Source organism: Lonchura striata, chromosome 5 (genome assembly GCF_050655825.1).
Source record: "Lonchura striata isolate lonStrDom1 chromosome 5, ASM5065582v1, whole genome shotgun sequence".
Lineage (NCBI taxonomy): Eukaryota > Metazoa > Chordata > Aves > Passeriformes > Estrildidae > Lonchura > Lonchura striata.
Genome location: NC_140707.1, coordinates 55140459 through 55164879, shown reverse-complemented (window position 1 = coordinate 55164879; position 24421 = coordinate 55140459). Strand labels below are relative to the sequence as shown.

Sequence of the window (24421 nt, the reverse complement as noted above, 5' to 3'; positions counted from 1 at the left end):
CTGAAGCTCTCCCAGTATGATACTGCAGTATTTTCTCTTCAGGAAACAACTGGCCATGAAAATTTCACATAAATATGAGAAATTGCTAGGATATACTGCATATTGCAAAAAAATATTCCAACATTCTTTATTAGGGAAATTAGTTTGGGAAGTTTTAGCACAGAGGCAAGTGGAAACAAAGGTTTTGGAGACATGCACAAAAGCTCTCCCTTGAAATAAATCTTAATTCCAACTATATCTCTAGAAGAAAACTGGTTTTGACAGACTGTATTTTGCCTCTGTTTCATTTAATTATTCACATCAATACTTACCAAGGGAGATTGGTCTTTGCTCAAATTCTCATTGCATGCCAGACAACCTGCTGCCTATTCTTATTACTTTTATTACTTATTGCTGTTGTTTTGTGGACCTTGCAGGCAAGAGTGTTATAATTTAAATTAAAAATAAAAGTCACTATGAGAAAACTTGATCTTCATAAAGAGCTTTCACTTCAAACTGTCTCAGATTTATATTTTAGGCCATACTACATTTTGAAATGAAATCTTTCTCACTCAAAACCATAAAAATATAAAGGTGGTTCTTTTTGGTCCCTCCAATGGAGATAAGTTAAAAGAAATTTCCACTGAAAGAAATATGTTTAAGTATGTGTGGAGACCTTGCAAAATGGTTATCATGTTCATGTTCAAAACTTATTGACTTTTACTGGGATTGAATTATGCAGAATTCTGAAGGACTTGACCTCAGCTGTGAAAAGCTTCTCAAATTTATTTTTTATCTAACTGGAAACAGAAGGAGCCAGCATGAAACAGAGGCCTGCATTTCACAGGAATATCTTAGGCACTTTTAGGAGAGAGTGGGAATGTAGAGGACAAATCTAAAAATTTTCTATTGCTTTAGCATGAAATGACTGCACTATAGCTGCATGATTCTTAAGCTATGTGGGGGGGGGAGGAACCAATCAAAGATACTGCTGAGTAAGTAATGTTTTTAAGTAAATAATTTTTAAACAAGTAATGTAGAATTAATTGTCCCAGGAGCAAAGCCCCTAGAAGTCAGCCATTGCTGCCTGGAGATATCTGTAAAAAGTGATATATATGCATATATTTCAGTTATGGTCTCGTTGTTACAGTATTCTTCAGATTTTTGCTGTACTTTATGGAGAATCTTACAATCTCCTTCACCTATTTACTCCAAATTCACTTATTTATATAGAAAAATCAGACATTTTGAAGCTGCAGCTTCATTAGGAATCATCTGATTTTAGTGGTATTTTTAATGCTTGTACTTGGGCTGGAAGCAGACAATTGTTTTGCTGGGTTTGTTTTTATTATTCTCCCAGATCCTTCACATAACAAAATGGCAAAAGATACACTAAGCACATATATGAGTTTCTCTACTGGATGACATACTAATCATCAAAATAAATCAAGAAGCTCTGTTCAAACTGTGTGAAAACTTTGCTATTTGTGGAATGCCATTTTTTTTAGTTTATATTAAAAACCAGAGGATTCTTTTATATTTCCCTATTACTTAGTGTTTTTAATGACAATCTAACACACTTTTACAAATTGATTTTTGGACATGCCCTTTTGGACTCAATATAGTGCTTTTGGTTCTGTTTTCTGTTTTCGAAAGTGTTGTGGATTTTTGCAATTGCTTTTTAAATTACTATGGATATAGGTAGCATGCACAATAGGCAGGTGACTGTAGTTGCCTATCTGATTTGTCTATGTACTGACATCTATACATTGATTCATAAACCACGAGCACTCTCTACTTTACTTCAGGCATTTCAGCCCTGCACATGCACTGTTTTTCTGATTATTTACAGCTCCAAATATGTTTTTTCGTGACATTGTCTGATACAAGGATGTTCATCTTCTTCCTGCTTTATCCTATAGGTTAAGACCTGAAACAAGGAGTAAGTCTCTTTATTTACATTTATGTAGATGTGAGGTAATTCCAGATTTTAGAAGAATGAACCTATATCTAATCTGGAGAAATATCTGTAGTGAAAGTGTGACAAGTTACACTTTAGTTTTTGCTATTTCAGGTTTTACAATTCCTTTTCCCTTATTGGCAATGATACATCATGAGAAGATTTACAGAGTGAAAAATTATCAGTAAGATCCCTGTCTATTTAAGAGCAGTAATATGAGATATGGTGTTATTTATTTCACATTTTTTAATTTCAGCATAGCAGTGCATATAAGGGAAAACTTCTCCAAATGACTGTCAGCAATTATAGAATATGGGTACTTATTTATAACAAGGACAATCTTCCTCTTGGAAATTGCCTGAAAAGCAAGAAATATACTGGGATCATGAATTCAACCTGTGTAATTACCTGAGAGAAAGGAAGAGGAGATTTGTTTCTTGTCAGACCAGCTCTAATCTCATATTTCCACAGCCTGAAATGACAGCTTTGTACTGATACCTATTAGTGAACCTGTGGAATCCTTCCTCTCTGATAGGAGATGTTAAAATAGATGGAATCATAGTACCATGAAAACACAACCCTTTAATCTTGCTGGGCAGACCTAGGTTTCAGCATGTCTGGGGCTTTAAGCATTAGAGGTTACAATAGAAGGACAAAGTGATGGAGAGGGAGAGAGCAAGAGAGCAGGGATGAGGGAGAAATGCTGTATATAACATTTCTAGAAGAACAGTCCATTGGGAGTAATTTTTGCCACATTGTTATTTGCAGTTGGAATATGCAGCACAATTGACATCATTTTGCTAATTACTTATCTAGATTGTGCATGTGTATCAAGTCAGTGATGTTATAAACATGATCAATGCACCCATAAATTACTGTCTGTACAAACCACTGCCCTGAATTTCATGATCAGAAGGGAATTTAAAGATTTTCAATTCTGACTGACCAGGTCTCATGTTGCGTATTTATAATTCTCTGCATTATATAAAGATATGTAATATTATTGAACATTGCAGAACACTTTTGTAATGGCAGATTTCATTAAAGTTTTACATATTGGCATTAGCTTAATACAATGAGCAGAATAAGATCACATAGAACAGAATGCAGTGTGGCTCATTATTATTCACTTTGTTTTATATCTAGTTGCAAAACATTGTACTAGTTTCTATAAAGGAAACAATGACTAATGAAAGGACACATTTATTATTAGCCATTAACAGCCTCTGGGGTGCTACTGAAATTTGTACTGGAAAAGGGCCACTAAATCCTGAATGAAAAAACATCACTGGTTACCAGCTAGCAAAGTCTTACTGTAAAATCTGGAGATAAATATTCACTGCAACACAGCAATGCTGAATTTTCTCCAGTAACATTACAGCAGTTGTCTCATGCTGTTCTTATCTTTCTTAGACAACACCACCATCACAATATGCAGAATTATAAGCTTAACTGAAACTTAAAAATGGCAAATTGATAGAGGACCTCTGTCATTATTCTCCTTACTCCTGCAATAGAGCTCCTACAGCAGGATAAATTATTTAATTAATTAAAACTGATATGTTTGAAATTTACTGCAAGTGGCAAAAGTACACTGTTGAATTGATAAAGCCATTATGTCTGTAGTTCTCTAGCACAAGGAGATGACAGTTGGGTTGATAAATTTTTTAGAGCCATATTACATGACCAAAATGGTCACATACCTGTGAAAATCAAGCTACATTAGTTATAGCAATGGTGGAATGCATGAAAAATGTCATGGAAAACATGTCAGTCACAATGGGCAGAGCAATTGCTATGAGACAGATATAAGGATCATAACTGCAATATAAAATAGATGCCTCTATAAATTACTCCACAGATGATTCTGAAACTCCAAACTGTGTGGCAAATAACTAGAGCAGTGCTGTAAACCTGACCTTAGGCAATTGCATGCCCAAGCATTTCCAGTTAAATCAAGAAAAAAAATATTTACTTTGTGTGAGAGATTTGAAGAGCAGGGTCCTCTATCGATTCTGAGGAAGCCAGGGCACAAACAGCAGTGTCAGCTACCAGACTGCAATCCTTTCCCCTTATTATTTAAGAAGGAAGGCTGGCCTACAGTCATGGCTCTAACGAGGAGCTCAATAGGGAAGTTTTCGGTTTTATGCTGAGGAAAATTCAGCTGTAAACTGGTCGAGCCCTGATTTACACAAGTGCTACTGCACATCTAATATCAAGCCACTTTCTGAATCTGCTTGTGCATCAAAATTCATTGGTCAAATGCTGTTCTTTACTCTTCCTCCTATCTTATGTTTATATTTCCCCTTTTTATGTCAGGAGAAATAGAGTTTGTTTCTGATAATGCTTTTTATGAGGACTTGTACAGTGTGACTGAGGCTCACGTCTGCTTTGTAAGAGAGGAAGAGCATGTGGAGGTCAAAGAATGGTTTTTCTTCTTTACCTAACAAATCTTCTCACTTCTGACAAGGAGTGGAAAACAAGGCTCTGTTAATAGCAGTGGGTTTACCTGAGTCCCCCTTTCATTTCATATAGATCACCAAAGACTATGCCTGGATTTCAAATAGCAATAAAAAGATTTTGTATTCAGCAAGAATAACCCTGTGTCATTTACTCCCCTCGTAAGCTTTTAACCTTTTTGTTATTTATTTTAGTCTGTCAGGAAAGATGAATCAGAAACCATAACACTGTTTCTGTTTTCAGGCATGACATGTTGACTAATTTCTCACCATAGTAAGGGTATTCTAATTTTTACTTCTACTTCATTTGTCTGCATTGTCCAATAAAATATTTGCTAATCTAACAAAATTTGAGTTTTCTCCAATTTCCTAAAATCAATTGCTTAAAAAACCATGTTTGGCTAAATTTTAGTGCCTGTGAAAAGGGAAGGCAGAAACCACTGAGCGAATCATCACACACAAGTTCCCTGGCACAGTTCTGCCAAAGCAGTTCAGTCCCACACCTGTCCTGGAACTATTCACAGAGCTAATCTATGCAGTAGTTATTCCCATGTGGGCAACTATCCATGAGAGGCTTGACTGAGACCAGCCAAATTCATCTGCCTTGTGTTTTATTACTCACAGGAAGCTTGATCTGAAAGAATGAAGGACTAACATGTTAACTCATACGGTGCCATTTTTCCACTGAGCTTTCTTTTTCTCTTTTACAGTTACAGTAACTGAATTCTAGTCAGATTCTTTACTGGAATTTTTCCAAGATAATAAACAAGCAAATAACTAGAATTACATGTTTTTCCAAATATTATTGCTACCACAACACTTATGGAGAAGGCTGACACATTAAAAAAAAAAATTGCACACCCTCCCTAACAAAGCAAAGACATATATCTTTAGTATAGCCTTCACCATGAATTATCTCCTTCTTTCATATTAAGGGCTCATACTTGGTGCTGATGCTGATTGTGGGCATTTGTGGTGCCTGGGGGAAGAGAAATGCCAACCCTCCTATATGTACATGCACAGGGAGTTTCTGCAGCCATTGCTGGTTTAGTCCTCAGTCTGTACCACTCCTTGTCCCCTGGCTGCAGAATCCATGCTGAATTCTGCCCTGCGTTCAGCTGCAAGAGGCAAAAGCACACTGCAGACCACAGTACAGAGTTTGATCAATGTTTGACCTAGACAGTGATTTAATCAACAGGACAGCATGAATGCACTGATGATGCAGAGAAAACATCACAATTCTGAATGTTACAGTGCACAGTGAGCATTTTCTTCATCTGGTTTCTCATAAACAACAGTAAAAAAGACCCACTTTGCTGTCATTTGCTCCCTTGGCACTGTCCCCATTGCTCCCCTAATTCAGTCTTTTTTTTGCCACATAAGGGATCACTAATCTCTTTCAGATGGGATGTCCAACAATAAAAGCTTCCAGGACTTATATTATATACTTTAAATGACATATAATATTAATTATTCATCTTTGATTTATCCATGTAAACACACTTTCTGTGACTAAACCCATTCCTGGCAGGAAAATTTAGGACTAGTTTCCCACTAATTTCTTTATCCATCCGATCTTTACCCTGTGCCTGTTTTTTCTTATGGTTAAAATGCATAGTTTCTAAAGACACAAAAATGACAAAATAGAATAATATTAATAGGGAATAGGTTAAATAACAACAGACTCACAAAACCAGCAAGGCTTCTTTTCTAGAGGTAACACACTCTGAGAGAACATTAACTGTGGGACAATTCAAATGTGCTATGCTCACTACAGAAACAATTAGGGGAATGCAACAGATTCTTTTGTCCCGTCTTAGCTTGTCCTAGAAGGTGCACTGTCCTACTTCTCCCTCTCATGGCACTCCTTTTCTTCACAGACAAATATTGGCTTAGGTTGTTAAAAGTGTGATAACTAGGCCATTCTGATTTTCTGTTGCACATAAACTTGTGTATCTCTGGACTTCCTTTGGTCTGGACAATATTGATTACTCACTTCCATCCTGCTTTTCAGTTATTTTCTAGTTACTTTCCCTTTCCAGCTTTTATCTTCCCTTGGCACAATGCTTCAAGACTTGCCTTTCAAAAATGATATGAGAATTATTTAAATGAAAATAAAAGCTTCCATGATCATTATTATTAGTTTTGATCGTATCTTTAGGATACTTGCCCTCAAAGCACCTGACATGACAGACATAAGAGGATGAACTCCAGCTTAAAACAAAGATCCTTCTTATCTGAAGAGCTAACTAAAAATTCTGATTCAGCCTATGCTGCTGCATGTATTTAAAAAAAAAAAAAAGACAGTGGAAGAGACAAATAGGAGAGTAGTATGCTGCTACCAGAATACAAACACACATCGATAAAAGTACCCCAAACCGTGGGAAGGAAAATATCATAGCAAGGCTCCAGGTCTTTTTTTATTTCCTATTGTATTAAACAGGAGATACCTTTTAGCATTGCAGTGAAAGAGTTAAAAAGAATGTCTTTCGACAAGCATTGGCTATCAATCAACACAAGACAATATACAGCACTATATTTAAACACCCCTTCCCAAGATTGCCAAGTATTTCTTCACAAGACTTAAACAGCCTGTGAACTGACACTGATGTTATCTGAAATTTAAAAGTGTTTATTCTCCTAGAGCTCAAAAAGGATCATCTTTCTGCAGCTGGTTGGCTATACTAGAGGATGTATTCTCTGGGTCAGCACATGCATAACCAGACAATCATTCAGCAGCTTGTAAAATATGATTGCACAGGAGATATTGATGGCCTAAGGGAAGTTCTGGATATCAGAGGTTCATAATTAGAATATCTATGCATTTGATTCAATAGAGTTTCCATCAATGTCACAGAGATGAGTGGTTATGAATTTCAGAGTCATCTCTGCTCGTGTGGACTGATTTATGTACTTTCAGTTTTGGACAAATGAAGGGTGAAGAGTTAAACTCTTCTACCTAGAGACCTCCTTATCCTTTAAAGGGCTCTAAAATTTATAATTGCCTCTCCTGGTGCTCAGGATCAACTCCACAGCTGGCAACTCATGACCTATTTATGATCATGCCATCCATCCACTTTCAGTCATTCTGTCCTCTTATCTGTAAATTCACAGTCACACCACGTAGGATGTGTGGATCTGCTGATAAGACATTTTGCAGCAAAGAGAATCTGGGTAGATCAACAGTTCTGTTGCCAGAGCTGCTGGCAGCAACTCTAACATCTCATTTATTCCAGATTTATAAAGATCCACTGTGCTGATGAGAGAATACAGCTGAGTGTTTGAATTCTGTGATAATAGACAACAAACCTGTATGTGGTACAAAATATAAAGAGATACCGATAAGATTATCCAGTCTGGAACAGAAAACACCCATCTTGTTAGTATTGAGATTTCCACAGCTCCTGAATTGTGGGCTTGGGTGTCCTTTGGTTTTGCTTTTGGATTTTTTTTAGTGGTTTGGTTGTTTATTAAGTCTTTATTTAGTTTTCAGTGACAGCATTTTATTGGAACTATACATAACTAAAAACTAAGGTTCTAGGTTATCACACAAGAAGGGATACAGAACTCCGTATCCAGAATTTAAATTAAGTTAAATCAAATTTCAACATTTTTCTTAAGACTTTATTGAATGGAAAACTGTATTTTGAAAACTGTTCAGAGTCAACCGTAGAGGGAAAGCTCTACAGCAGAAAACCAAACTAGAAAAACCCATGTAACAGTTCCCATTTCAAAGTTCTTCAGTATCACTGTTTTCCCCACCACCTAGTATAATAACAAAAAAGGAAGATGCTAACTAAGCTCCAGAAGGAAATAGATTTTGTTAAATGATCTTTTGCTACTCTAATTATCTTGAAAATATTTTTCGTTGGTTTTCTTTTCTATATTGTGTGTGTGTGTCCCCACATGCGTGTATTTACATTTTTATAATTTTAAATACATACTACCACATGAATAAAAAAAAATGTAAAAGGAGATTTTTATGGGTCTCAACATGGATAAAGGAACAAGAGTAACGTTACTGTCAGATGCTTTGACACAGATGCTTAGGCATCTCTGGGCAATTATAAGGGACTTGTCTCTGTCTGTGGCATTCAAAGTACACATTCTTAAAAGAATGAGTGGTGTCCATTATGCTTCTTTCTTTCCTAAGTATTTTCAAAGCTATAGTGGTAAGCACTTCTCTCCGTGAGTAAAGATTGTAATTCTGCTGCACAACTGATAAATAATAAGGTTTTGAAATTAGTTTTGTTGAACAGTGAAAGTAATTTCTCAAATAAAGAAAAAAAGACTTCTGGCAAAATGCATTTTGCAATTTACTGTTGAACTGTTCAAGAAGCAGCTCTTCTCTGAGCAGCATGGCAGAGGGCCAGAATGAGCTATTTCAAAAATCACTGTTAGGCATATACCAATTTGATACACAGGATTCAGCAATACAGATGAGAATGACTGTCTGTATGTGATCATGTTCTGTTAAATTTTAGCAGTCCCTCACTGTATACTCATCTTCAACATGAGGAAATTTGTTCTTACACAACCAGATCTGTTTTAAAGGAGGACAAATTTATCAGGCTGGATAACAGCCTATTTTATTTGCTTTGTTTACTTATTTTGATTTGGAAATAAACTTTCAATGGGCAGTTGAAAGCATAAAGTAAAGTACTGAAAAAGTTTAAATTAAGAAATAGAATATTATGAGCATACTAGAGAGAGAAGGCGTAAGCTGTTGGTTAGCCTTTCCTGTCTTTTCTGACTCCACTTTCTCTTCTCCAATTATTAATGTGAGGGCTTATAGCAATGGATCTGTAAAACATGATGCATTATGCAAATAGAACAGTAATATATTACAATCACCGGATCTAAGATAACACAAATTCAGGTATCAAAAATATTTGGATTTTGTATATTTTGTTTTGCTTGGTTTTTTTGTTTGTGTTTTTTTTTCTTTTTACATAACAAATGATGAAACTGAAGAGCAAGTTATCAACCAATATGGCTCAAGAAATAATGTGTAGTCTTGGAACATTTGTGACTAACTCCAAAGCTAAGTGGTTAAAGATAAGAATAAGGTTAAATCTAGATGAGCTAATGAGATGGCCTGTGAAACCAGCCCAACAAGACTCTTAAATAGGGTACATTTAGTTGGATGCAAATCTCTCAGTGACACAAGAAGCATCACCTAGGAAAAACTTCCTAGATCACAAGTGAAATTATAAGGTTTGGCTAACACATACACCTTCATTTAGAGACACCTGACATGGTTTCAGTTAGCATTTAAGGCATGAAATAGGCTCACTAAAACTCCCTCACTTACCAAAACCATAATTCATTAAATAATATGCACACATGATGTCTCGTCTGCAGATAGTTTTTACAGAAGTATGCCTATATGTATTCTGTGCCTGTGACAAACACAAATACTGCTTCAATCCTAATAAAAACACAATTCTAGTAACTTAAATTACTTTTACCTACATAGCTTGTTTTCCTATACATATGTGAAGAAACTCCTACTGAAAGCATACATACATTAGTATAATCAGAGACATGCTGTTGGGGTTGTATCATCTTCAATTACAGCTAAATGACATCACTTTGGGGTATTTAAATCATTACTCACATGAGAATTACCTAATAATGAGAAGAGTGTCTGTGAAATTAACTTGCCAGTGAAAGAGAGAAGGATTGAGTCTGGAATCAAGTACAATAATTTAAAATTCAGTTCTTCAGCTGTAAAGTTGTATTTCATAAGCACAGGTAAGTTTGTGGCAGACTCTTTCTGTTGATGTCGGGAGCAGTATCTCTTGGGAGCACCTCAGCTTTTCTACCCAGTATAGGAATTTCCAACACACTGGAGGCAAAGCATACCTTTATTCTTATTGTTTAATTTGATTTGCAGTTCACCAACAAACTTAATTTTTAATTTATATTAATTATATATGCTTTGAAAGGTCTGAGGGAGACCTCTATGACTAGTCACAATCACCTATATATGTAACACATACAAAAACTATATATATGCATGTACATATATATATAACCTACATTTCTTTTTCAAAACTGCATATTAATTCCTTGTTCTGTCAGTATGATATTGATATAAAATATTTTTTGGCAGTAGTTTCCAATGACATTCCAAAGGTTGTCTTTTTCTTTGTAGGAAAAACATACCGGACATCTTAAAAGAAAGAAATATTTGCACTCTGAACATAGAGGTCTGCAGCTGATGACCCTGTGACTCCAGTTTGGCCATGTTTTGATCCTCTGCAACCCGTGTGAAGATTGAAAGCTGTGCATGAGTATCACCAAAGGCCCCCAGCACTCCTAGGACATGCTGCTGGAGCACTTTCCCATGCAGACAACCCTTTTGAAGATGATGTCCCTTGGCTAGCTGTTATGGAACAGCTTGGCCAGGTTATGAGCTGCTAGTGCAGATATGTGGTACAGCACAGGAAGCACTGCCAGAAAAAGCTCTACTCTTTAGTTTAATTTGACCTGTTGGTTTTATGAAGGAATGACAAAAGCTGCCATTGAGAACTGAGAGTAACACTGCAGCACACTGACTTCTGTTTTTGGGAGGTGCTGATGAGGCTTTTCATTCAGAGCTCTCACCTCTCAGAGGTCATGTAGTACTTCCATATAGTTTACAGCATTTACTACAAGAGAAGTGTGTAGCTTCAGCCTGCTCTGAAGGTTTTCCTGAACCCAGATGTGCATGACAATGAATGTGTAATAAATCAGACATGTAATTTCAAAATCTTTTGTTTGTAATGCTCCCACAAGATCTCAGTCATTAAAAAAATCTTGAAAATTTTGTCTGAAGAGAATTTTTGGAATTGCTTTATATTAATTTAGTCATCAAGAAGGAATAGCTTGATATCTATATGATATTTTTAAGATAATTAGATTACCAATGACAACATGGACACAATAAAGAACTTTGGCCAAAGAGCAGAACTTGTGTCACTTCATTCAAACATTTTCACTGTGATATACTCAAAAATAAAAGATGATAAAAGAAAGTAAGTACTGAATTCTGTGGCTCAAAGTATGTCTCTGCCTGGGTCAGGATTTGCAAAAACACACTGCAGGCCATCACAGTAATCTACTGACCAGGGCCCATTGGAAGGAAGGGGCCAAAGCAAAGCCATCACTTTGCAGGACCAAATTTGGCAATGATCTGATCCTGCATATCAAAAGAGGGTTTTTTTCTGAAAGGACTTAAGCAGTTTCAAAGACAACACTTTTGAGTGATAAACAATTTTCTGTGTCATGTGCATTTTTAAATACATCCTTGCATTAAACTAGGCTAGAAAATGTTTATGAAAAAAACCCAAACCAAATAAAGCAGTCATAGCTTGAAGTAAAATATACAGAAGACTGTTTCTAGGTAGAGTTGAAACACAAGGCTTCTTTTAAAAAGGGAAACTTTACAGACCTTGTTCTGCATCATTAAGTTTTCAGGAATGCTGAATAGAGCATGATGGATTTAAGTTGCTGCTAGTATTTAATTTTGATACAGTTCAAGGGGCCACATCAGAAGAAGGAATCAAAGACAGAAAAAAACCAAACAACCAACCTGTTAACTGGTAAAACCATCAATTAAAAAAAAAACCCAAAAAAAAGTATAAGAAGGTCCCAACACCTTTCAGCAGTGGCTGAAAAGATCAGATTAAATTCTAGTATTCCTGTGGCATATTATTTGATGTGATTAGAATATAATTTGTTAAATAGAGCAGAGCTTTAATTTCAAACACTTCTTTCCTGAGTATCATCGATGGATTAAGGTGTTGGTGTGATTAAAATAAATGAATTAAACATGCCATCATTTTAATGATGATTTTTTGTGGTTGTTTTTCTTTAAAATAAGCCAATTACTTGAAACGCGTGGGTTACACATAGCTGTAGGGAAACTGAGGCTCATATCTTCAGTGTATGTCAAATTAGTCTTCTTTTAAAAAAATAACAACTGCATATTATTCTTTTCTACTTTTTTTAATAAGAGAAAAAAAATTAAAATATTTGTTTAAAAAATAGAAAATAAAAAAAAAATAGAAAAGAACCAATTTTTATACCTTGGGGCAAGTTCCAACTATTTTGGCTTCTTGAGGAAACAAATAAAAAGCTTTGCAGAAAGACTCCTAAAAAAATTGCCCAAGGGGAGGGAAGGAAACACCTTAAAACATCACATTACTAAGCGCTGAGGTAATCAACTACAATCTGAGAAATGTCAAACAGTGGTATTCATCTACTCAAAGATTTTGCTGGTCAGGTTCTTAACTGCCATTTACAATCACTAACTAAAATATGGAATATAGTTGTGGATATAAACAAGAGACAAATTAGGATTGGGAAGATGGGTTTAATAATCCTCTAAAAGAGTCCATCTGTTTTATAAAGACCCCTTTTTCCTTGATCTCTGACATGTATTCCTAATATAGACAGCACTGCATTTTTTTTTTTCTTACATTTTTTAAACACCCTGCTACTATAAACTCTACTCATAGTATATATCATCTGAGTGTTTCTCTCAAGTTTCAATTATGTAAGCACTGAGGGACAATAAAATTTCACACAGGTTCAGCCTGCTTTAGAGTAAGTATTATAACATCAGACAAATATAGATGCAATTCTTTTAGCACTGAATGTTCAACAGCACTGGTTACTTCTTGTTTTTCTGATTTTTGCAAATCCTTATCATATTATCACTGGAATAGCTGAAACAGAATAAAAGCACTTTCATGCTTGGAACTGGGGTTTGGTTTTGTTTTCCTGCTTAAAACAATTGAAAATCACACTGTTTGCCATGAATATAAGATTGATAACCTAAAATAAACTAGGTGATTTGCATGTATAAAGGACTAAAACAATTTATAGCCTGTGCTTCCTATCCACTCTGGAGAAAGGAAAAATACATCATTGACTACACCCTTCTCACAGATAGAGGTCACTAATGGACTGGATTTGAATCTGCCTAGTGAAAACCTGAAAGTTATATGAAAGTATCCTAGACAAAAATGAACTCATTTTGAGATTAAAGAGGTAACAGAAATTATTAAGAAATAAAGCTCTCACCTTCCTGGAAACATATTATCTTAAGTGTGCCTTCTAGAATAGAAAGTTAAGTACAGGAAAAGCCTGATTGTTATACCTGCTTTAACTGCTTTTTGTTTTCTTCACTTGGTAAAACTATGTCTCTCCTCCTTTGCTGTGGGAAGGGTAGGGAAGTCAGCCCTAATGACATCCCACGTTTTAGATACTGCTATTTTAAGCATTTGAATGCAAGCACATTCTTGATTCTTGAAGGAAAGCATAGCCTATGTAATGCAGATTGCAACTGGAAGGGTGTAGGGTTGCGCAAAGGAGATATGCCTATATCCTAAATCAAGCTATCCAGCAGGCCAGGAGGATATAAATGTAACTTGTAACAGTGGCTCAAATTAGATCCAGACTTCCCCAAGCCAAACACAGATAACATCACCTTATACAAAATATAGGGTGTACGTGTGTGTGAGGAGCAGCTCTTAAGTATGCTGGGTGCATTCCAGCTCCACTTCTTGCTAAAGCCTTGGACTTTGGAAAACACTGATGACTGTTCTAGTCACAGGTAGTTTTATAGACACTGTATTTGCACAGTGCTCTGACTTGTTTTACCTACAGTACTCCAGGCCTGAACTCCCTTAACTGCCTCGCTACCACATCAGCACACAGAACAACCATTGAAATACTTCTTGAAATCTCTCCTCACATAATTTTCAGAAACAAGATCAACACTAACATTCTGACATCACTTTTTTCACATAGAAATAATGACTTTAAAATCACCTCTGTCTTTTTTATTATACAATGTTTAGATCTTTTCCATTTTGCAAAGTTTATGTCTCAGCGATAATATTGCATATATTGACTCTTTCAAAGAAGAAAGGAGAGAAAGGTGAATAGAGATAAAGGTTCAGTACCTTTTAAGAGTTTTGAAAAAAATGCCAGGATGAACTTTTCTCCTTCCAAAAATACATATATCAAAAATCAGTTCATTAGCTTTTTCTTAAACTACAAATATATAAAGTTCTTTCTTTGGAGAAAGACCATTTCTGTGAATGAAGCAAGGAATTTAGTCCATGGAAATTTTTGAGGGTTTTTGTATGGTTAGTTGGGTTTATTAAACCCAAGAATTGATCAATCCCAACCTCTAAACTGGCTTAATTTCCCTTCAAGCACTACAAAGTTAGTTACAGTAAATAAACCTCTCTCTAACATACGCCCTGACTTTCAGAGAGAGAGGTGGGGGGAGAGGGAGAGGGAAGGAATGAGAGAGGGAGGTAGAGAGGGAGAGGTCTAACTTGCTTTTAGTATCTTTTCCTGCTCCTCGTGTAAGGAACCTCTCCCTTTCTATTTGGCTGAACGCTGCATTACAAAAGGCAGTATCTGAAGAAATATAATCAGTACCTTCCACACACAGTGCAGGAATTTACACGGATTTGTGCCTTGGATTTATTAGCTTATTGTAAGCCTTAAAACAGATTTCCTCCATTAAAATTAATTAAAAGCTCCTGTTGACTGCTTCCCACTCCGAAAAGAAGGTGGATAATCTTGTTGTCTTAACTTTAATGATTGTTTATTTATCTTTTATGGGGCTTTCTATCATATTCAAGAGAGGTCTTTTCAGCTGCTTTACTTCCTTTTGCCATCTCCTATTTTTTGTGCACACACCATCCCCAGGCACACGGCCCCCTGCAGTATTTATTCTTATTCTGTCAGATCCCCGTCTAACTCGTCAGGTCTCCGAGCGGCTCCTTTGTATTCCCAAGTCTTGATCCGATTCCCTCAGCCTCTCCCCCACCCACTCACCGCCAGCCCCGCTCCGGAGGCTGCTGAGGGGGATCGGATGGATCCTCCTGCCGGGCGCAGCTCCCGATCTCCCCGTAGATTCCTCAGCACTCGGCAGCTCCGAGCTAAGCCGGCTACCCCTGCCAAGCAAGGCTCACCTCAAAGGTCCCGTTTCTCCGCGCCAGCTCCCAAACGGAGGCTGGCGGCGCTCACACGGCGCTCCGCCGGCGCCCCTGCCGCAGGGGTAGTCCTCGGCTCTCCCCTCCCCTCGGGGTGGGGGCCAGCTCGGCACCCTCCCTGCTCGGCGGCCAAACGCGACCGGGACCCGGGACCTCGCCGCGGCTGCCAGCGCCGAGTCCGCTGCTGAGCCTCAGCTGCCGCCACACAGCCCGGGGACCCTGCTAGCACTTGCCGCCGGCCATTCACAAATCCTGCCCGTGTGTGCCCGGCGCCGCGGACACGGGGCTCTAAGAGGCGACGGCGGTATTTGTGACACAGCCTGGTCGCGGCTCCTCAACTTTGCCATCTGGGAGCAGGCAAAGGGCACCGCGGCTTTAGATCGCCCGGGGCTAGAATTGCCAGAAAGGAAAAGAGTAAGAAATGAAATCCCAACTGTACCTGGCGGTGTCTGGGAATCCCTCGCCGGCACCGATCGTAATCCCCCTCCGCGCCTCTGGCCCCCCACACCAAAACTTTGCCGCCGCCGCTCCTCGGTGGTGGCCGCCGCCGCCCTCCGCCCGGCGCCGCTCCCGGCCGGCCCCGCGGGCCCGTTCCCCGCCGGCCGCCGCCGCTCCGAGCGACCCCCGCGCCTCCCGCGCCTTCCTCCGCCCTTACGAGGCGGCGGCATCGTCCTACCCCCTGCTCCGCCACCTCCTCCTCCGGCGCGCAGCCCACGGCTCTGGCATTCCCAACGCGCTTTCTCTCCTCGATTCGCTCTCTCTTTCCCCCGCCGTTCCTCCTCCTCCGGTAAAAAAATAAACGAGAGGAGACCGCGGCTACGTTTGGTCTTGGGGTTTCTTTCTTTCTGGTTTTTTTTTTTGGGTTTTTTTTTTTTTTTTTTTGTTTGCCTTTTTTTTTTTCCCCTCTTTCTGTCCTCTGGAAATGATGAAAGGATCACATGAGGAGCAGGCACAGCGACCCAGGATCCCGGTAAGTCGGAGAAGGCATCGGACACATGTATGTGAGCATATGTGTGAGCGTGTGTCTGGCTCTCCCCAAGTCTTGCGCCTGCCTCCAGCCGGGATTGCAGGATGATCTGAGCAGTAGTGATGCCTCACATCTCACTATTCCCTGCTAATGTAAGTCGTGCCTTTTTTTCCTCCTTGCCTGACACCCCAGGGAGATGTTTACAGTAATGAATTCAGTTGATAGCCATCTCTCTCTCTCTCCTGGAGTCCCTCCCACATTTCTAGTTTAAAGAATGCTTGGAAGGCAGGGCTGCAACCTAAAGCTTTCCAAGAGGCAAAGTCAGGCTAGATTTTCTCTTTTTCTTCTTTCCTTATTTCCCTCCCCGTCCCCCTCGTCCTCCCCCCCCCCCCCCCCCCGGCTGCATTTAACCCCTGGGTTGCTGAGGACAACTTAGCGAGTTTCATCTGTTTGGACTCCCCCTCTCGCCGCTTTCAGCAGAGGGAACCAAGCGGGCGGCGCTGCCGGGGGATGCGCGGGCTGCAGAGACCCCGATCCCCGCCCCGGCTCAGGCCGAGCCCGCCGGGCCGGCGCTGCGGGGAGGAAGGTGCGCGTCTCGCCGTCCTTCGCGGCGGGACTGCCCGCGCCGCTGCTCCGGGCACTCTCGGAGTCTATCGGAGCGTGTCGGAAGGGAAGCCGGGAAGTGAGCTGAAAAACTCCCCGAGCGGCGCTTCTGGGAGATGCCCTCGCTAGCAATAATTACAGCCGTACTCTCCACCAACATGGCGATATTTCATGTGCAGCCGCCGACAAGCCCGCCTCCCCCACCCCCTTCTTTTCCTCTCCTTTCTCCCTTGCGAACTTTTAGATACACAGCACCAGTATTCAACAAATATAACGCAGAATAAAAGAATATCCAGCCCTCGGGGAAGAGACGGACCTCCTCTAGTGTTCTGTATGATTTTCATCATCAGTAAAAAAGACTTAAAAACCTCTGGAGAAACCGCCTTTTGCCCTAAAGCGGTAACAACACCCACTCCCCCCCCCCCCCCCCCGCATCCCTCTATTTCTCCTGTACACATTCAGTGCGTGTATATATGAGTGTGTGTGTGTGTGTGTGTGTGTGTGTGTCTGTGCATGTGTGTGTGCATGCCGGGCTGGCTGCGCTTGTTTCGGAGTAACCCTTCCCCCGCCGCCCAGCTCCCTAGTAGGCTACTGCCTTGTCCTGGAAAGTCCACTTAAAGACAAGACTATTTAATGCCGAGAAGCACGTGAGCGATAGGATACAGCTGTCAGGGTAGGATGTGGGGTGTGCGAAGTGAATTTGCCTTAAACTCCTACATTAGTAAAGAAAACGCACAGCACAGTTTTTGCTGTGAGTTGCTTTAAGAAACGGGCTGACGAGGGATGGAGAAGAGGGAGCTGATCAATGCCATGTGTCGAGGAAACAGAAAAGGGAACCGAAATGCCTCGGGGTTGGCTTCCCCCTCACCCCTGGCTGCTCAGTGGCTTCTATTTGCTCCGCCGTACCTCAAAAGCTGAATCACTCGCTATTAGCTCCGCGCCTCCTTCGCCCTTCGCTTGGGGGGGCTAAACCACTCACGACTTCAAAGGCTCAATAAAGCCATAGCGAGGAGCCCCGGCCAGGGCCAGCCCAGCCCCGTGTGCTCGGCGCAGCTCCTGCCCCCGCACTCGCCCTGCCCTCCACCTCCTGCCCTCCAAGGGGGCTTCGGAGAGTCCCCGCGTATGGACAGCGCCGAGCCGCGCCGAGCCGAGCCGCGCCGCCTGCTCGCTCGGAGAAGGGCTTGTGCCCTCACCCACGCGGAGTGATGGGGGTGGGGAGCGAGCACGGACGGGGGAGCGCAGGTAGCCAGTGTTTCTTAGAGGACTCGGCAAGAGGCAGGGAGTTCAGGACAAGAGCCCGCTTCTCTTCCTGCTTTACGCGCCAGGGTGGAGGGGAGGCAGCCCGGGACCCCCGCGGGTCCCAGCCGGCCGGGAAGAAGAGGGCGTGACACGGGTCAGTCCCGCGGTCAGAGCCTGCACCCCCTCCTCGGAGCAGGGGCTGCTCTGTAGTCGACTCTGCTCGCTGATGCCAGCTGGTCCCGTGGGGATGAAAGGATCAGGAGCCCTGTAGAGTACAAAGGCTAATGTTCTAGGTATTTTTTTTACTTTTTAAGATCTATCTTTCTTAGCCTCTACATACTTTTCATAGTTCTTATTTGAGCATGATTTATATCTCCTTCATGAAGCTGATAGACAGTCAGTGCATTTTCTGGCGAAAAACACCCCTCTCTCGTGTAATCCACCTGTCCCTCTGTTTTCCACGTCCCCGATATTAGCAACCTGTCGTCAGCACAGAAGGCAGAGCTGGCCATTGTCGATCACAGGTATTTCTGCCCTCTGTGCCCCTAATCAGGGAGGAAAGAGGGAATGTTAAAAACTTTTGCAAGGCTGCAGGCGGTTGCCTTGCTCCGCAGTCTCAGAGGGACTAGGCGGAATTATTCCTGTTCCTGTCCCTGGACCCTCAACCAGCCTATACTTCAAATCAGTGAATGATACTTAGGACACGTTTTGGTCAATTGTATCAATCCAGAAAGTGACTTAATCAGGCATTACCTGTTCCTGCGGAAGTGGGTTCCTTCTCGGTAGGTCACCCAAAGCCCACCGGGTCCGGCAGGTTGAAAGGGGAGAAAGTGGCAGCACAGCTGGGCTCCAGCATGGTACTGTTTTAAGGATCACCACCGAGGTCTCTGTTTTCCATAGATGCCAATGGTCGCCAACACCCAAGGTTGCTCTCAAGGAAAGGAGGAAAGAAATTATCTTCTCAAACTGCTCTCCAGCCGGACATTTGACCCTGACACCCACCGATGACACTGAAGAACACCCCGTTGAAGCGGCTAAACGCCTCACAATTTCCTGTCTTCTCTTCCCCCAGGCGGCCCCGGCGCACCGCCGCCGAGCGATCTTATCGCCGTGCGATCATTATTCATCGGTGACAACCAGAGATGCAGCGCTCCTAAGTGAGTGTGACAGATTTCAAACGCGGGGCTGCAGCGTATCCAGCCTCAGACATATTCTTCTTCAAACTTTGCCTAGCAAGGAAGTCAGCGGCTTAACCCTTTGCAGCTCTTTTCACTCGCCCAGGGACCGGGACCTCAGCACCGGGGAATACTGGCTGGGGGGAATGCAGGACAACACGGTTACTTGCCTGGGAATTCTTTTTTGCCTGCCATTTTATATTCTTGGTTATTTTCACTTGAAACAGATGAGAACCGCCAACTCTGAGGAGCAGATGGAGGGCTTTTCTGTGATTAGGGGCTGGAAAAATCCTCTTGGCAAAGCAGATCGCTGGGGACTCACCTGTGGTCCCTCTCTGTCACCGTGTCTGCAAACTCATCTGCATGGCACAAATTCCTCTCATATGCACATATACAGAGCTTCTGCACTTTCCCCAGCGTGGTGTGGTTAAAAGTACAATTCCAAAAGTGCCATTTCACTCAGATCTCCAGAATCAGCTCTTTTACAGGTTATTAACTACAACAGAGAAAGGAGCAAGTGAGAAAGAAACATACTTTCAGGAAAGAAAGAAAGGAAAAAAAGCCCTTTTCACACATGCACTTTGAATTCAAAGGAAATATTTACCACCACCAAACTCCAGCATGTCAGAGCACGTTTCCTCCTAAGCACAAGAAACCTTAAAACGGAGAGGAAAGCATGTGCAATTCAAAGATGAAATGAAGTGCTTGAAAGCTTTCCAAAGTGTGTACCACCAGCCCAGAGCCCGATGTCAAGACAACATCAAGACAACAGGGGAACAAGATTAACAAACTCAATTGGTTGCCTAGTATTAATTTATCTATATTTTCAGTGCATTATGATATTTCTGTCACCCTTGTCTGCCCCCACCTCTTCCCCCCCCTCAAAAAAAAAAAAAAAAAAAGAGGGGGAGACACACGACCTCTGCCTGCAGCTGGCATTCCGGGAGGTCCTTTTAGATCCCCTGTGGCCACGCTGTAGGAAAAATGGAGGGGCAGGTAGATGTATGAATGGTAATTTCAGTGCTTTCTTCATTAAATGTGTAAGATAAGGCTGGACAAGGGAGGAGATGAATCCTACAGTAAGCAAAAAGACAGGAAAAAAATATATTCTCCTCCCATCCACATTTCTAATTTCCGCTTTAAAGCACGGCGGAAAAGAACAACCCCCAGCCACACTCAACCACCCCCCCGGCGCCCCAAAACCATCACACATATGCTGACCGGTGTGTGAGCGCAGTTGCGGCGAGCGGGGCCGTGAGCGGCCCCGGCCGGGCGGTTCGGCGGGCGGGAGCGGCGGCGCTGCCGCAGGTGCGCGGCGGGGGCTCCGCGGGCGCGGAGCGCGGCGGGCTGCACGTCCCGCGGCGCGGCCAAGGGGGCAGCAGAGCACAGCGGTAGCGTGGACGCTTCCCCTCGCTCCCGCGGCGCGCTCTGCTTAAACCGCTGCGCGCCCCGCTTCCCCCTCTCCGCCTAAGCTTGGTAATAGTCTGATCACTTGGACTTTAAACAATTTTTCCCCTCACCGTCACCAGACTATAAATGTGTCAAGGATGTATTTATTTATTTATTTGCTAGCAAACCGCTTTGCATGGTTGAAAAGCTGTAAACTAAAAGGAAAGGAAACTAATAGGAAATATATTCTCTTTAAATTATCTGTGATCATACAAGAGGGCTAGCCTGGAGTGATGGTCCGCTGATCCATAATACAACCTCACTTATTTTATAGAGAATGTAGGATGGGATAACATTAAGAAATGCTATAAAAATGAAAGTGTCTTTTTAAATACTTTTTTTCTTCCAGCTATATTGTTAGATTGATTTCTGCAGCTTGCAGGAAAGAGGGTAAAAGGAAATGGAAATAATTTTGTAACTGAGAGGTTGATCTAAATCATACTGAATAATCTCAATTTTGTCAGTAATTGTAAGATTTTACTTCAGGCCTTAAATCCATGCAGCTGACAGAAGGGGAAAAACCACTAAATAAATTCTTCATCAAATTTTGGAAAATCAGCTTATTAAAAAATATTTTGAGGAAAGAAAGGGAAAGGAAAGGGGATGGGGAAGGAAAGAGAAAGGAAAGGGATGGAAAAAGAAGGAAAGGAGCAGAAAGGAAGGGGAAGGGGAAGGGAACCAGGTAGACATAGTTATAGAATATTGATGTTTTTTACCACAGTTTTCATGCTGATGGCAGTTGCACAAATGTAGATCAATCCAACCAACATTTAGTTGACTTTGATAAAATTAAGGTAATTAAGGTGGCTAAATCATGATATAAAAATTCAGCAGTCATTAAACATTGTTATGCATTGTTTCTTTGTGGTGTTATTGGGTTTTTTTTAATGTATAAGCAATGCAAGGGAAAATAGAATAATGAGAAAAACTGAAAACAACACCTATATGAAAAAAAATAATCAATTTATGATTGACCTACCTACCTACCATGGTGAGTGGAAGGCATAACGTAAGACCTTCTGAATAACATACAAATAGCCAACATAAGTTTTTTCTTTCACATTTTCTAAGCATGATCATTAATGTCCTTTTCATCGTCATACTCAGCTTTTAAATAAAGGAATATCTTCCATTTCTGGTTCTGTCATTGGACCTTTATATTTCTGGAAAAAATGATCCACACCCTGCTATCAGACAAACTCTTGCTTCACTATATAAAGCCAAAACTCCTCACTGAAAGTCACACAGCACTCATTAAGTTGCCCCTTCTGCATTCAGTGCTCTTCTTTTTGTTTCTAAGTGGAGAAGCCTAGAAGGCAGACTATCAATCTACTGTAGGGAAAACATCCTTTTCTGATCACAAAGCTATCCTCCCAGTCTCCTATGGGAGTTCAAGAGCTCACTCATTCTAATTTCCTACTGGTTAAAAATCAGATTTATTTGTACTTTCTTATCCACAGGTTTGTCAAGCTCAAATCATTCTTTCACTTTTATCTCTGTCAAGTCAATTTCTGTAAATTTTGTATTTTCAAGAGGATGTAGCAGAGACCTAGCAGAGTGCCCATGGATCAGGTAGAATAGCACATGGATCACCACAGCTATGTTATAAACTGAATAGCTATGGTTCAGTTTAAGCACTGCATTAACAATGTTTCTTACACAGAAGTAAGCTGTGACTACTGCCAAAATGCTAATAGCCTGAGATGTTCTTCTTGCATAGAATGAATACATGGCTTTATTTTTTGTGAAGTGCAGCATAACAGTTTCCATATACACGTAATTATAATTATGACAGAGTGCCTCTAAATGATCAAAGAGGAGTGTCCTAGGATGACTTCATGATACTGGTATCCCCATTTGTCTGTTCTGTTTATGATGGATATTAAGTTCTGCATCTTTATGACTGGTTCCAAGAGTGATGGGGGGAGAAGAAGAGTGGAGTTTGTTTTCAGAAAGTGAACTTCCAGAATATTTTACTTGTTAAATAAACTGGGTTTTTTGCCACTTTTCACCAAAGAAATCCTTTTCCGAACCAGTACGGGGAAGGGTCACTTGAATTTGCCTTCTAGAGGGACCTCTTTGGAAGTTTCCTTCCAGATTTGCTCTAAACCAGGACAAGGAGCCAGTTTTCTTTCAGTCCAATAAACATGTATGAACATCAGAATTATGAAAATATATACAAGTTGGACAGGAGAACATTATTTTAAAATATTAACCTGATCAAAATGTCTCAATATTATTTAAAGAGAGAACATAAAAAATACTACAGTTTATAATATAGACCCCCAAGGCTCATGGCATAGCTTTAGCTTTATATTTGCTTGATTTCCATGCATCACTTTGCACAAGATTAGCAAACTTTAATCTACAGTATTTCAAAAGATTTCAAGCTCTATCTGACAAGTGTTAACTCTCTTTCAATTGCAGTGTCAGCTAATTATGTGTAATAGGATACAATGGAGAATGCAAATTTTCTATTGAAATGTATTGATTTTTGCCTTTTTTGGATTAGTCCTTAGATTCTAATAAACTGGTAGCATCATTTGGTAAAATCTTTTATGGTCTTTTCTGTTTATTTATTTTAGAAAATATTGTTTTAAAAAGGATGGGTGAAAAGGAAAATTGGTTTCAATTACCTGAAGGAAAAGCTATAAAAATGTTACCCTGACCATCAGGGTCAAGAAGCAGAGGCTACATTATTACACCCCCAACTCAGAAATAAATGAGCAATAATCTTGGCATGCTGGTGCACCAATAGGTCCCCTTTCCATGGGACCTAGAGGGCAGAAAAATATGTCACCATGGTACAGACCAATTACCTGAAAGGGGAAAATAAAAAGACTAGGCAGATGGTATCTGTTTTGAATCCTGATATATTGGCAGTAAGCTTTCAGGTCTTCAAGAGGATTTTGAGGCAGTGAAAATATCTTGTGAAACCATTTGTCTTGCTCTTTAGCAATGCAAAGCACCCACATCCCAGATTTATGGACTGAGGGGGATAGGAAGATTGTCACAGCAGTCATCAACTTCAGCTCTTTTAAAACATAGGGCACCAGATTAATTTTGTTCAGACCAAAAATTTTTCTTAGGATTTAGTAAAAGAGATTCCGTGTCACTTCAGTAATCTCTTTGCGAGCAGGAAGGCACTGCCTTTTAGACTTAAGTGAAATGTTGTTAGGAGGAACAGGGAATTCTGATGACATCTACTGAACTAGTGAAAGGTACCCATCCAGGTAACCATGTCCTGCTGAGACAAAGAGAAGGGATGTGCACTTATGTGCAACACATATTATGCTGAAGTAGAAATGCAGTGTTAAAAGTTATGAGGCTGCTTACAAATGGCTGTTATGAAGAATATGGTGCCTAGTGCCAGTGGATTTTTAAGTTTCATTCCCATAGTATAGCAGAACTGGGAAAGTCTAAATTTGCTTCACTGATGGGATGCTGAAGGAGTCTTCTGGTGAGAAAACCCATCTGCAGAATTCCACCAGGACTGCAAATTTATGGTGAACTTAATTCAGCTAGGAGTCATTGTTAGTCAATTCCATTCTTCTTGTGGAATTGTGTTTTCCATTCAGTAGTCT

The 24421-nt window shown here is 40.7% G+C and overlaps 1 protein-coding gene and 1 long non-coding RNA gene across 7 annotated transcripts in view; one reads left to right on the top strand and one right to left on the bottom strand.

Moving 5' to 3' along the window:
* FLRT2 (fibronectin leucine rich transmembrane protein 2) overlaps positions 1-19114 on the bottom strand; it is a 67102-nt gene extending 47988 nt beyond the window's left edge. The window contains exon 1 of one of the 6 annotated variants that reach the window (XM_085580611.1): positions 18967-19114. The gene's annotated coding sequence lies outside the window, so the exon portion shown is untranslated. Of the gene's footprint in view, positions 1-15246; positions 15586-15843; positions 15979-16080; positions 17786-17880; positions 18040-18966 lie in introns of those variants that run through there. The other 5 variants (XM_085580613.1, XM_021542886.4, XM_021542884.4 and 2 more) reach the window with 5 other exon arrangements.
* LOC146767381 (uncharacterized) lies at positions 18182-23676 on the top strand. The gene is made up of 2 exons (XR_014955719.1): positions 18182-18506; positions 19114-23676. It is a non-coding gene; the product is annotated as an uncharacterized LOC146767381 (long non-coding RNA).
* Positions 23677-24421: the final 745 nt, after the last annotated feature.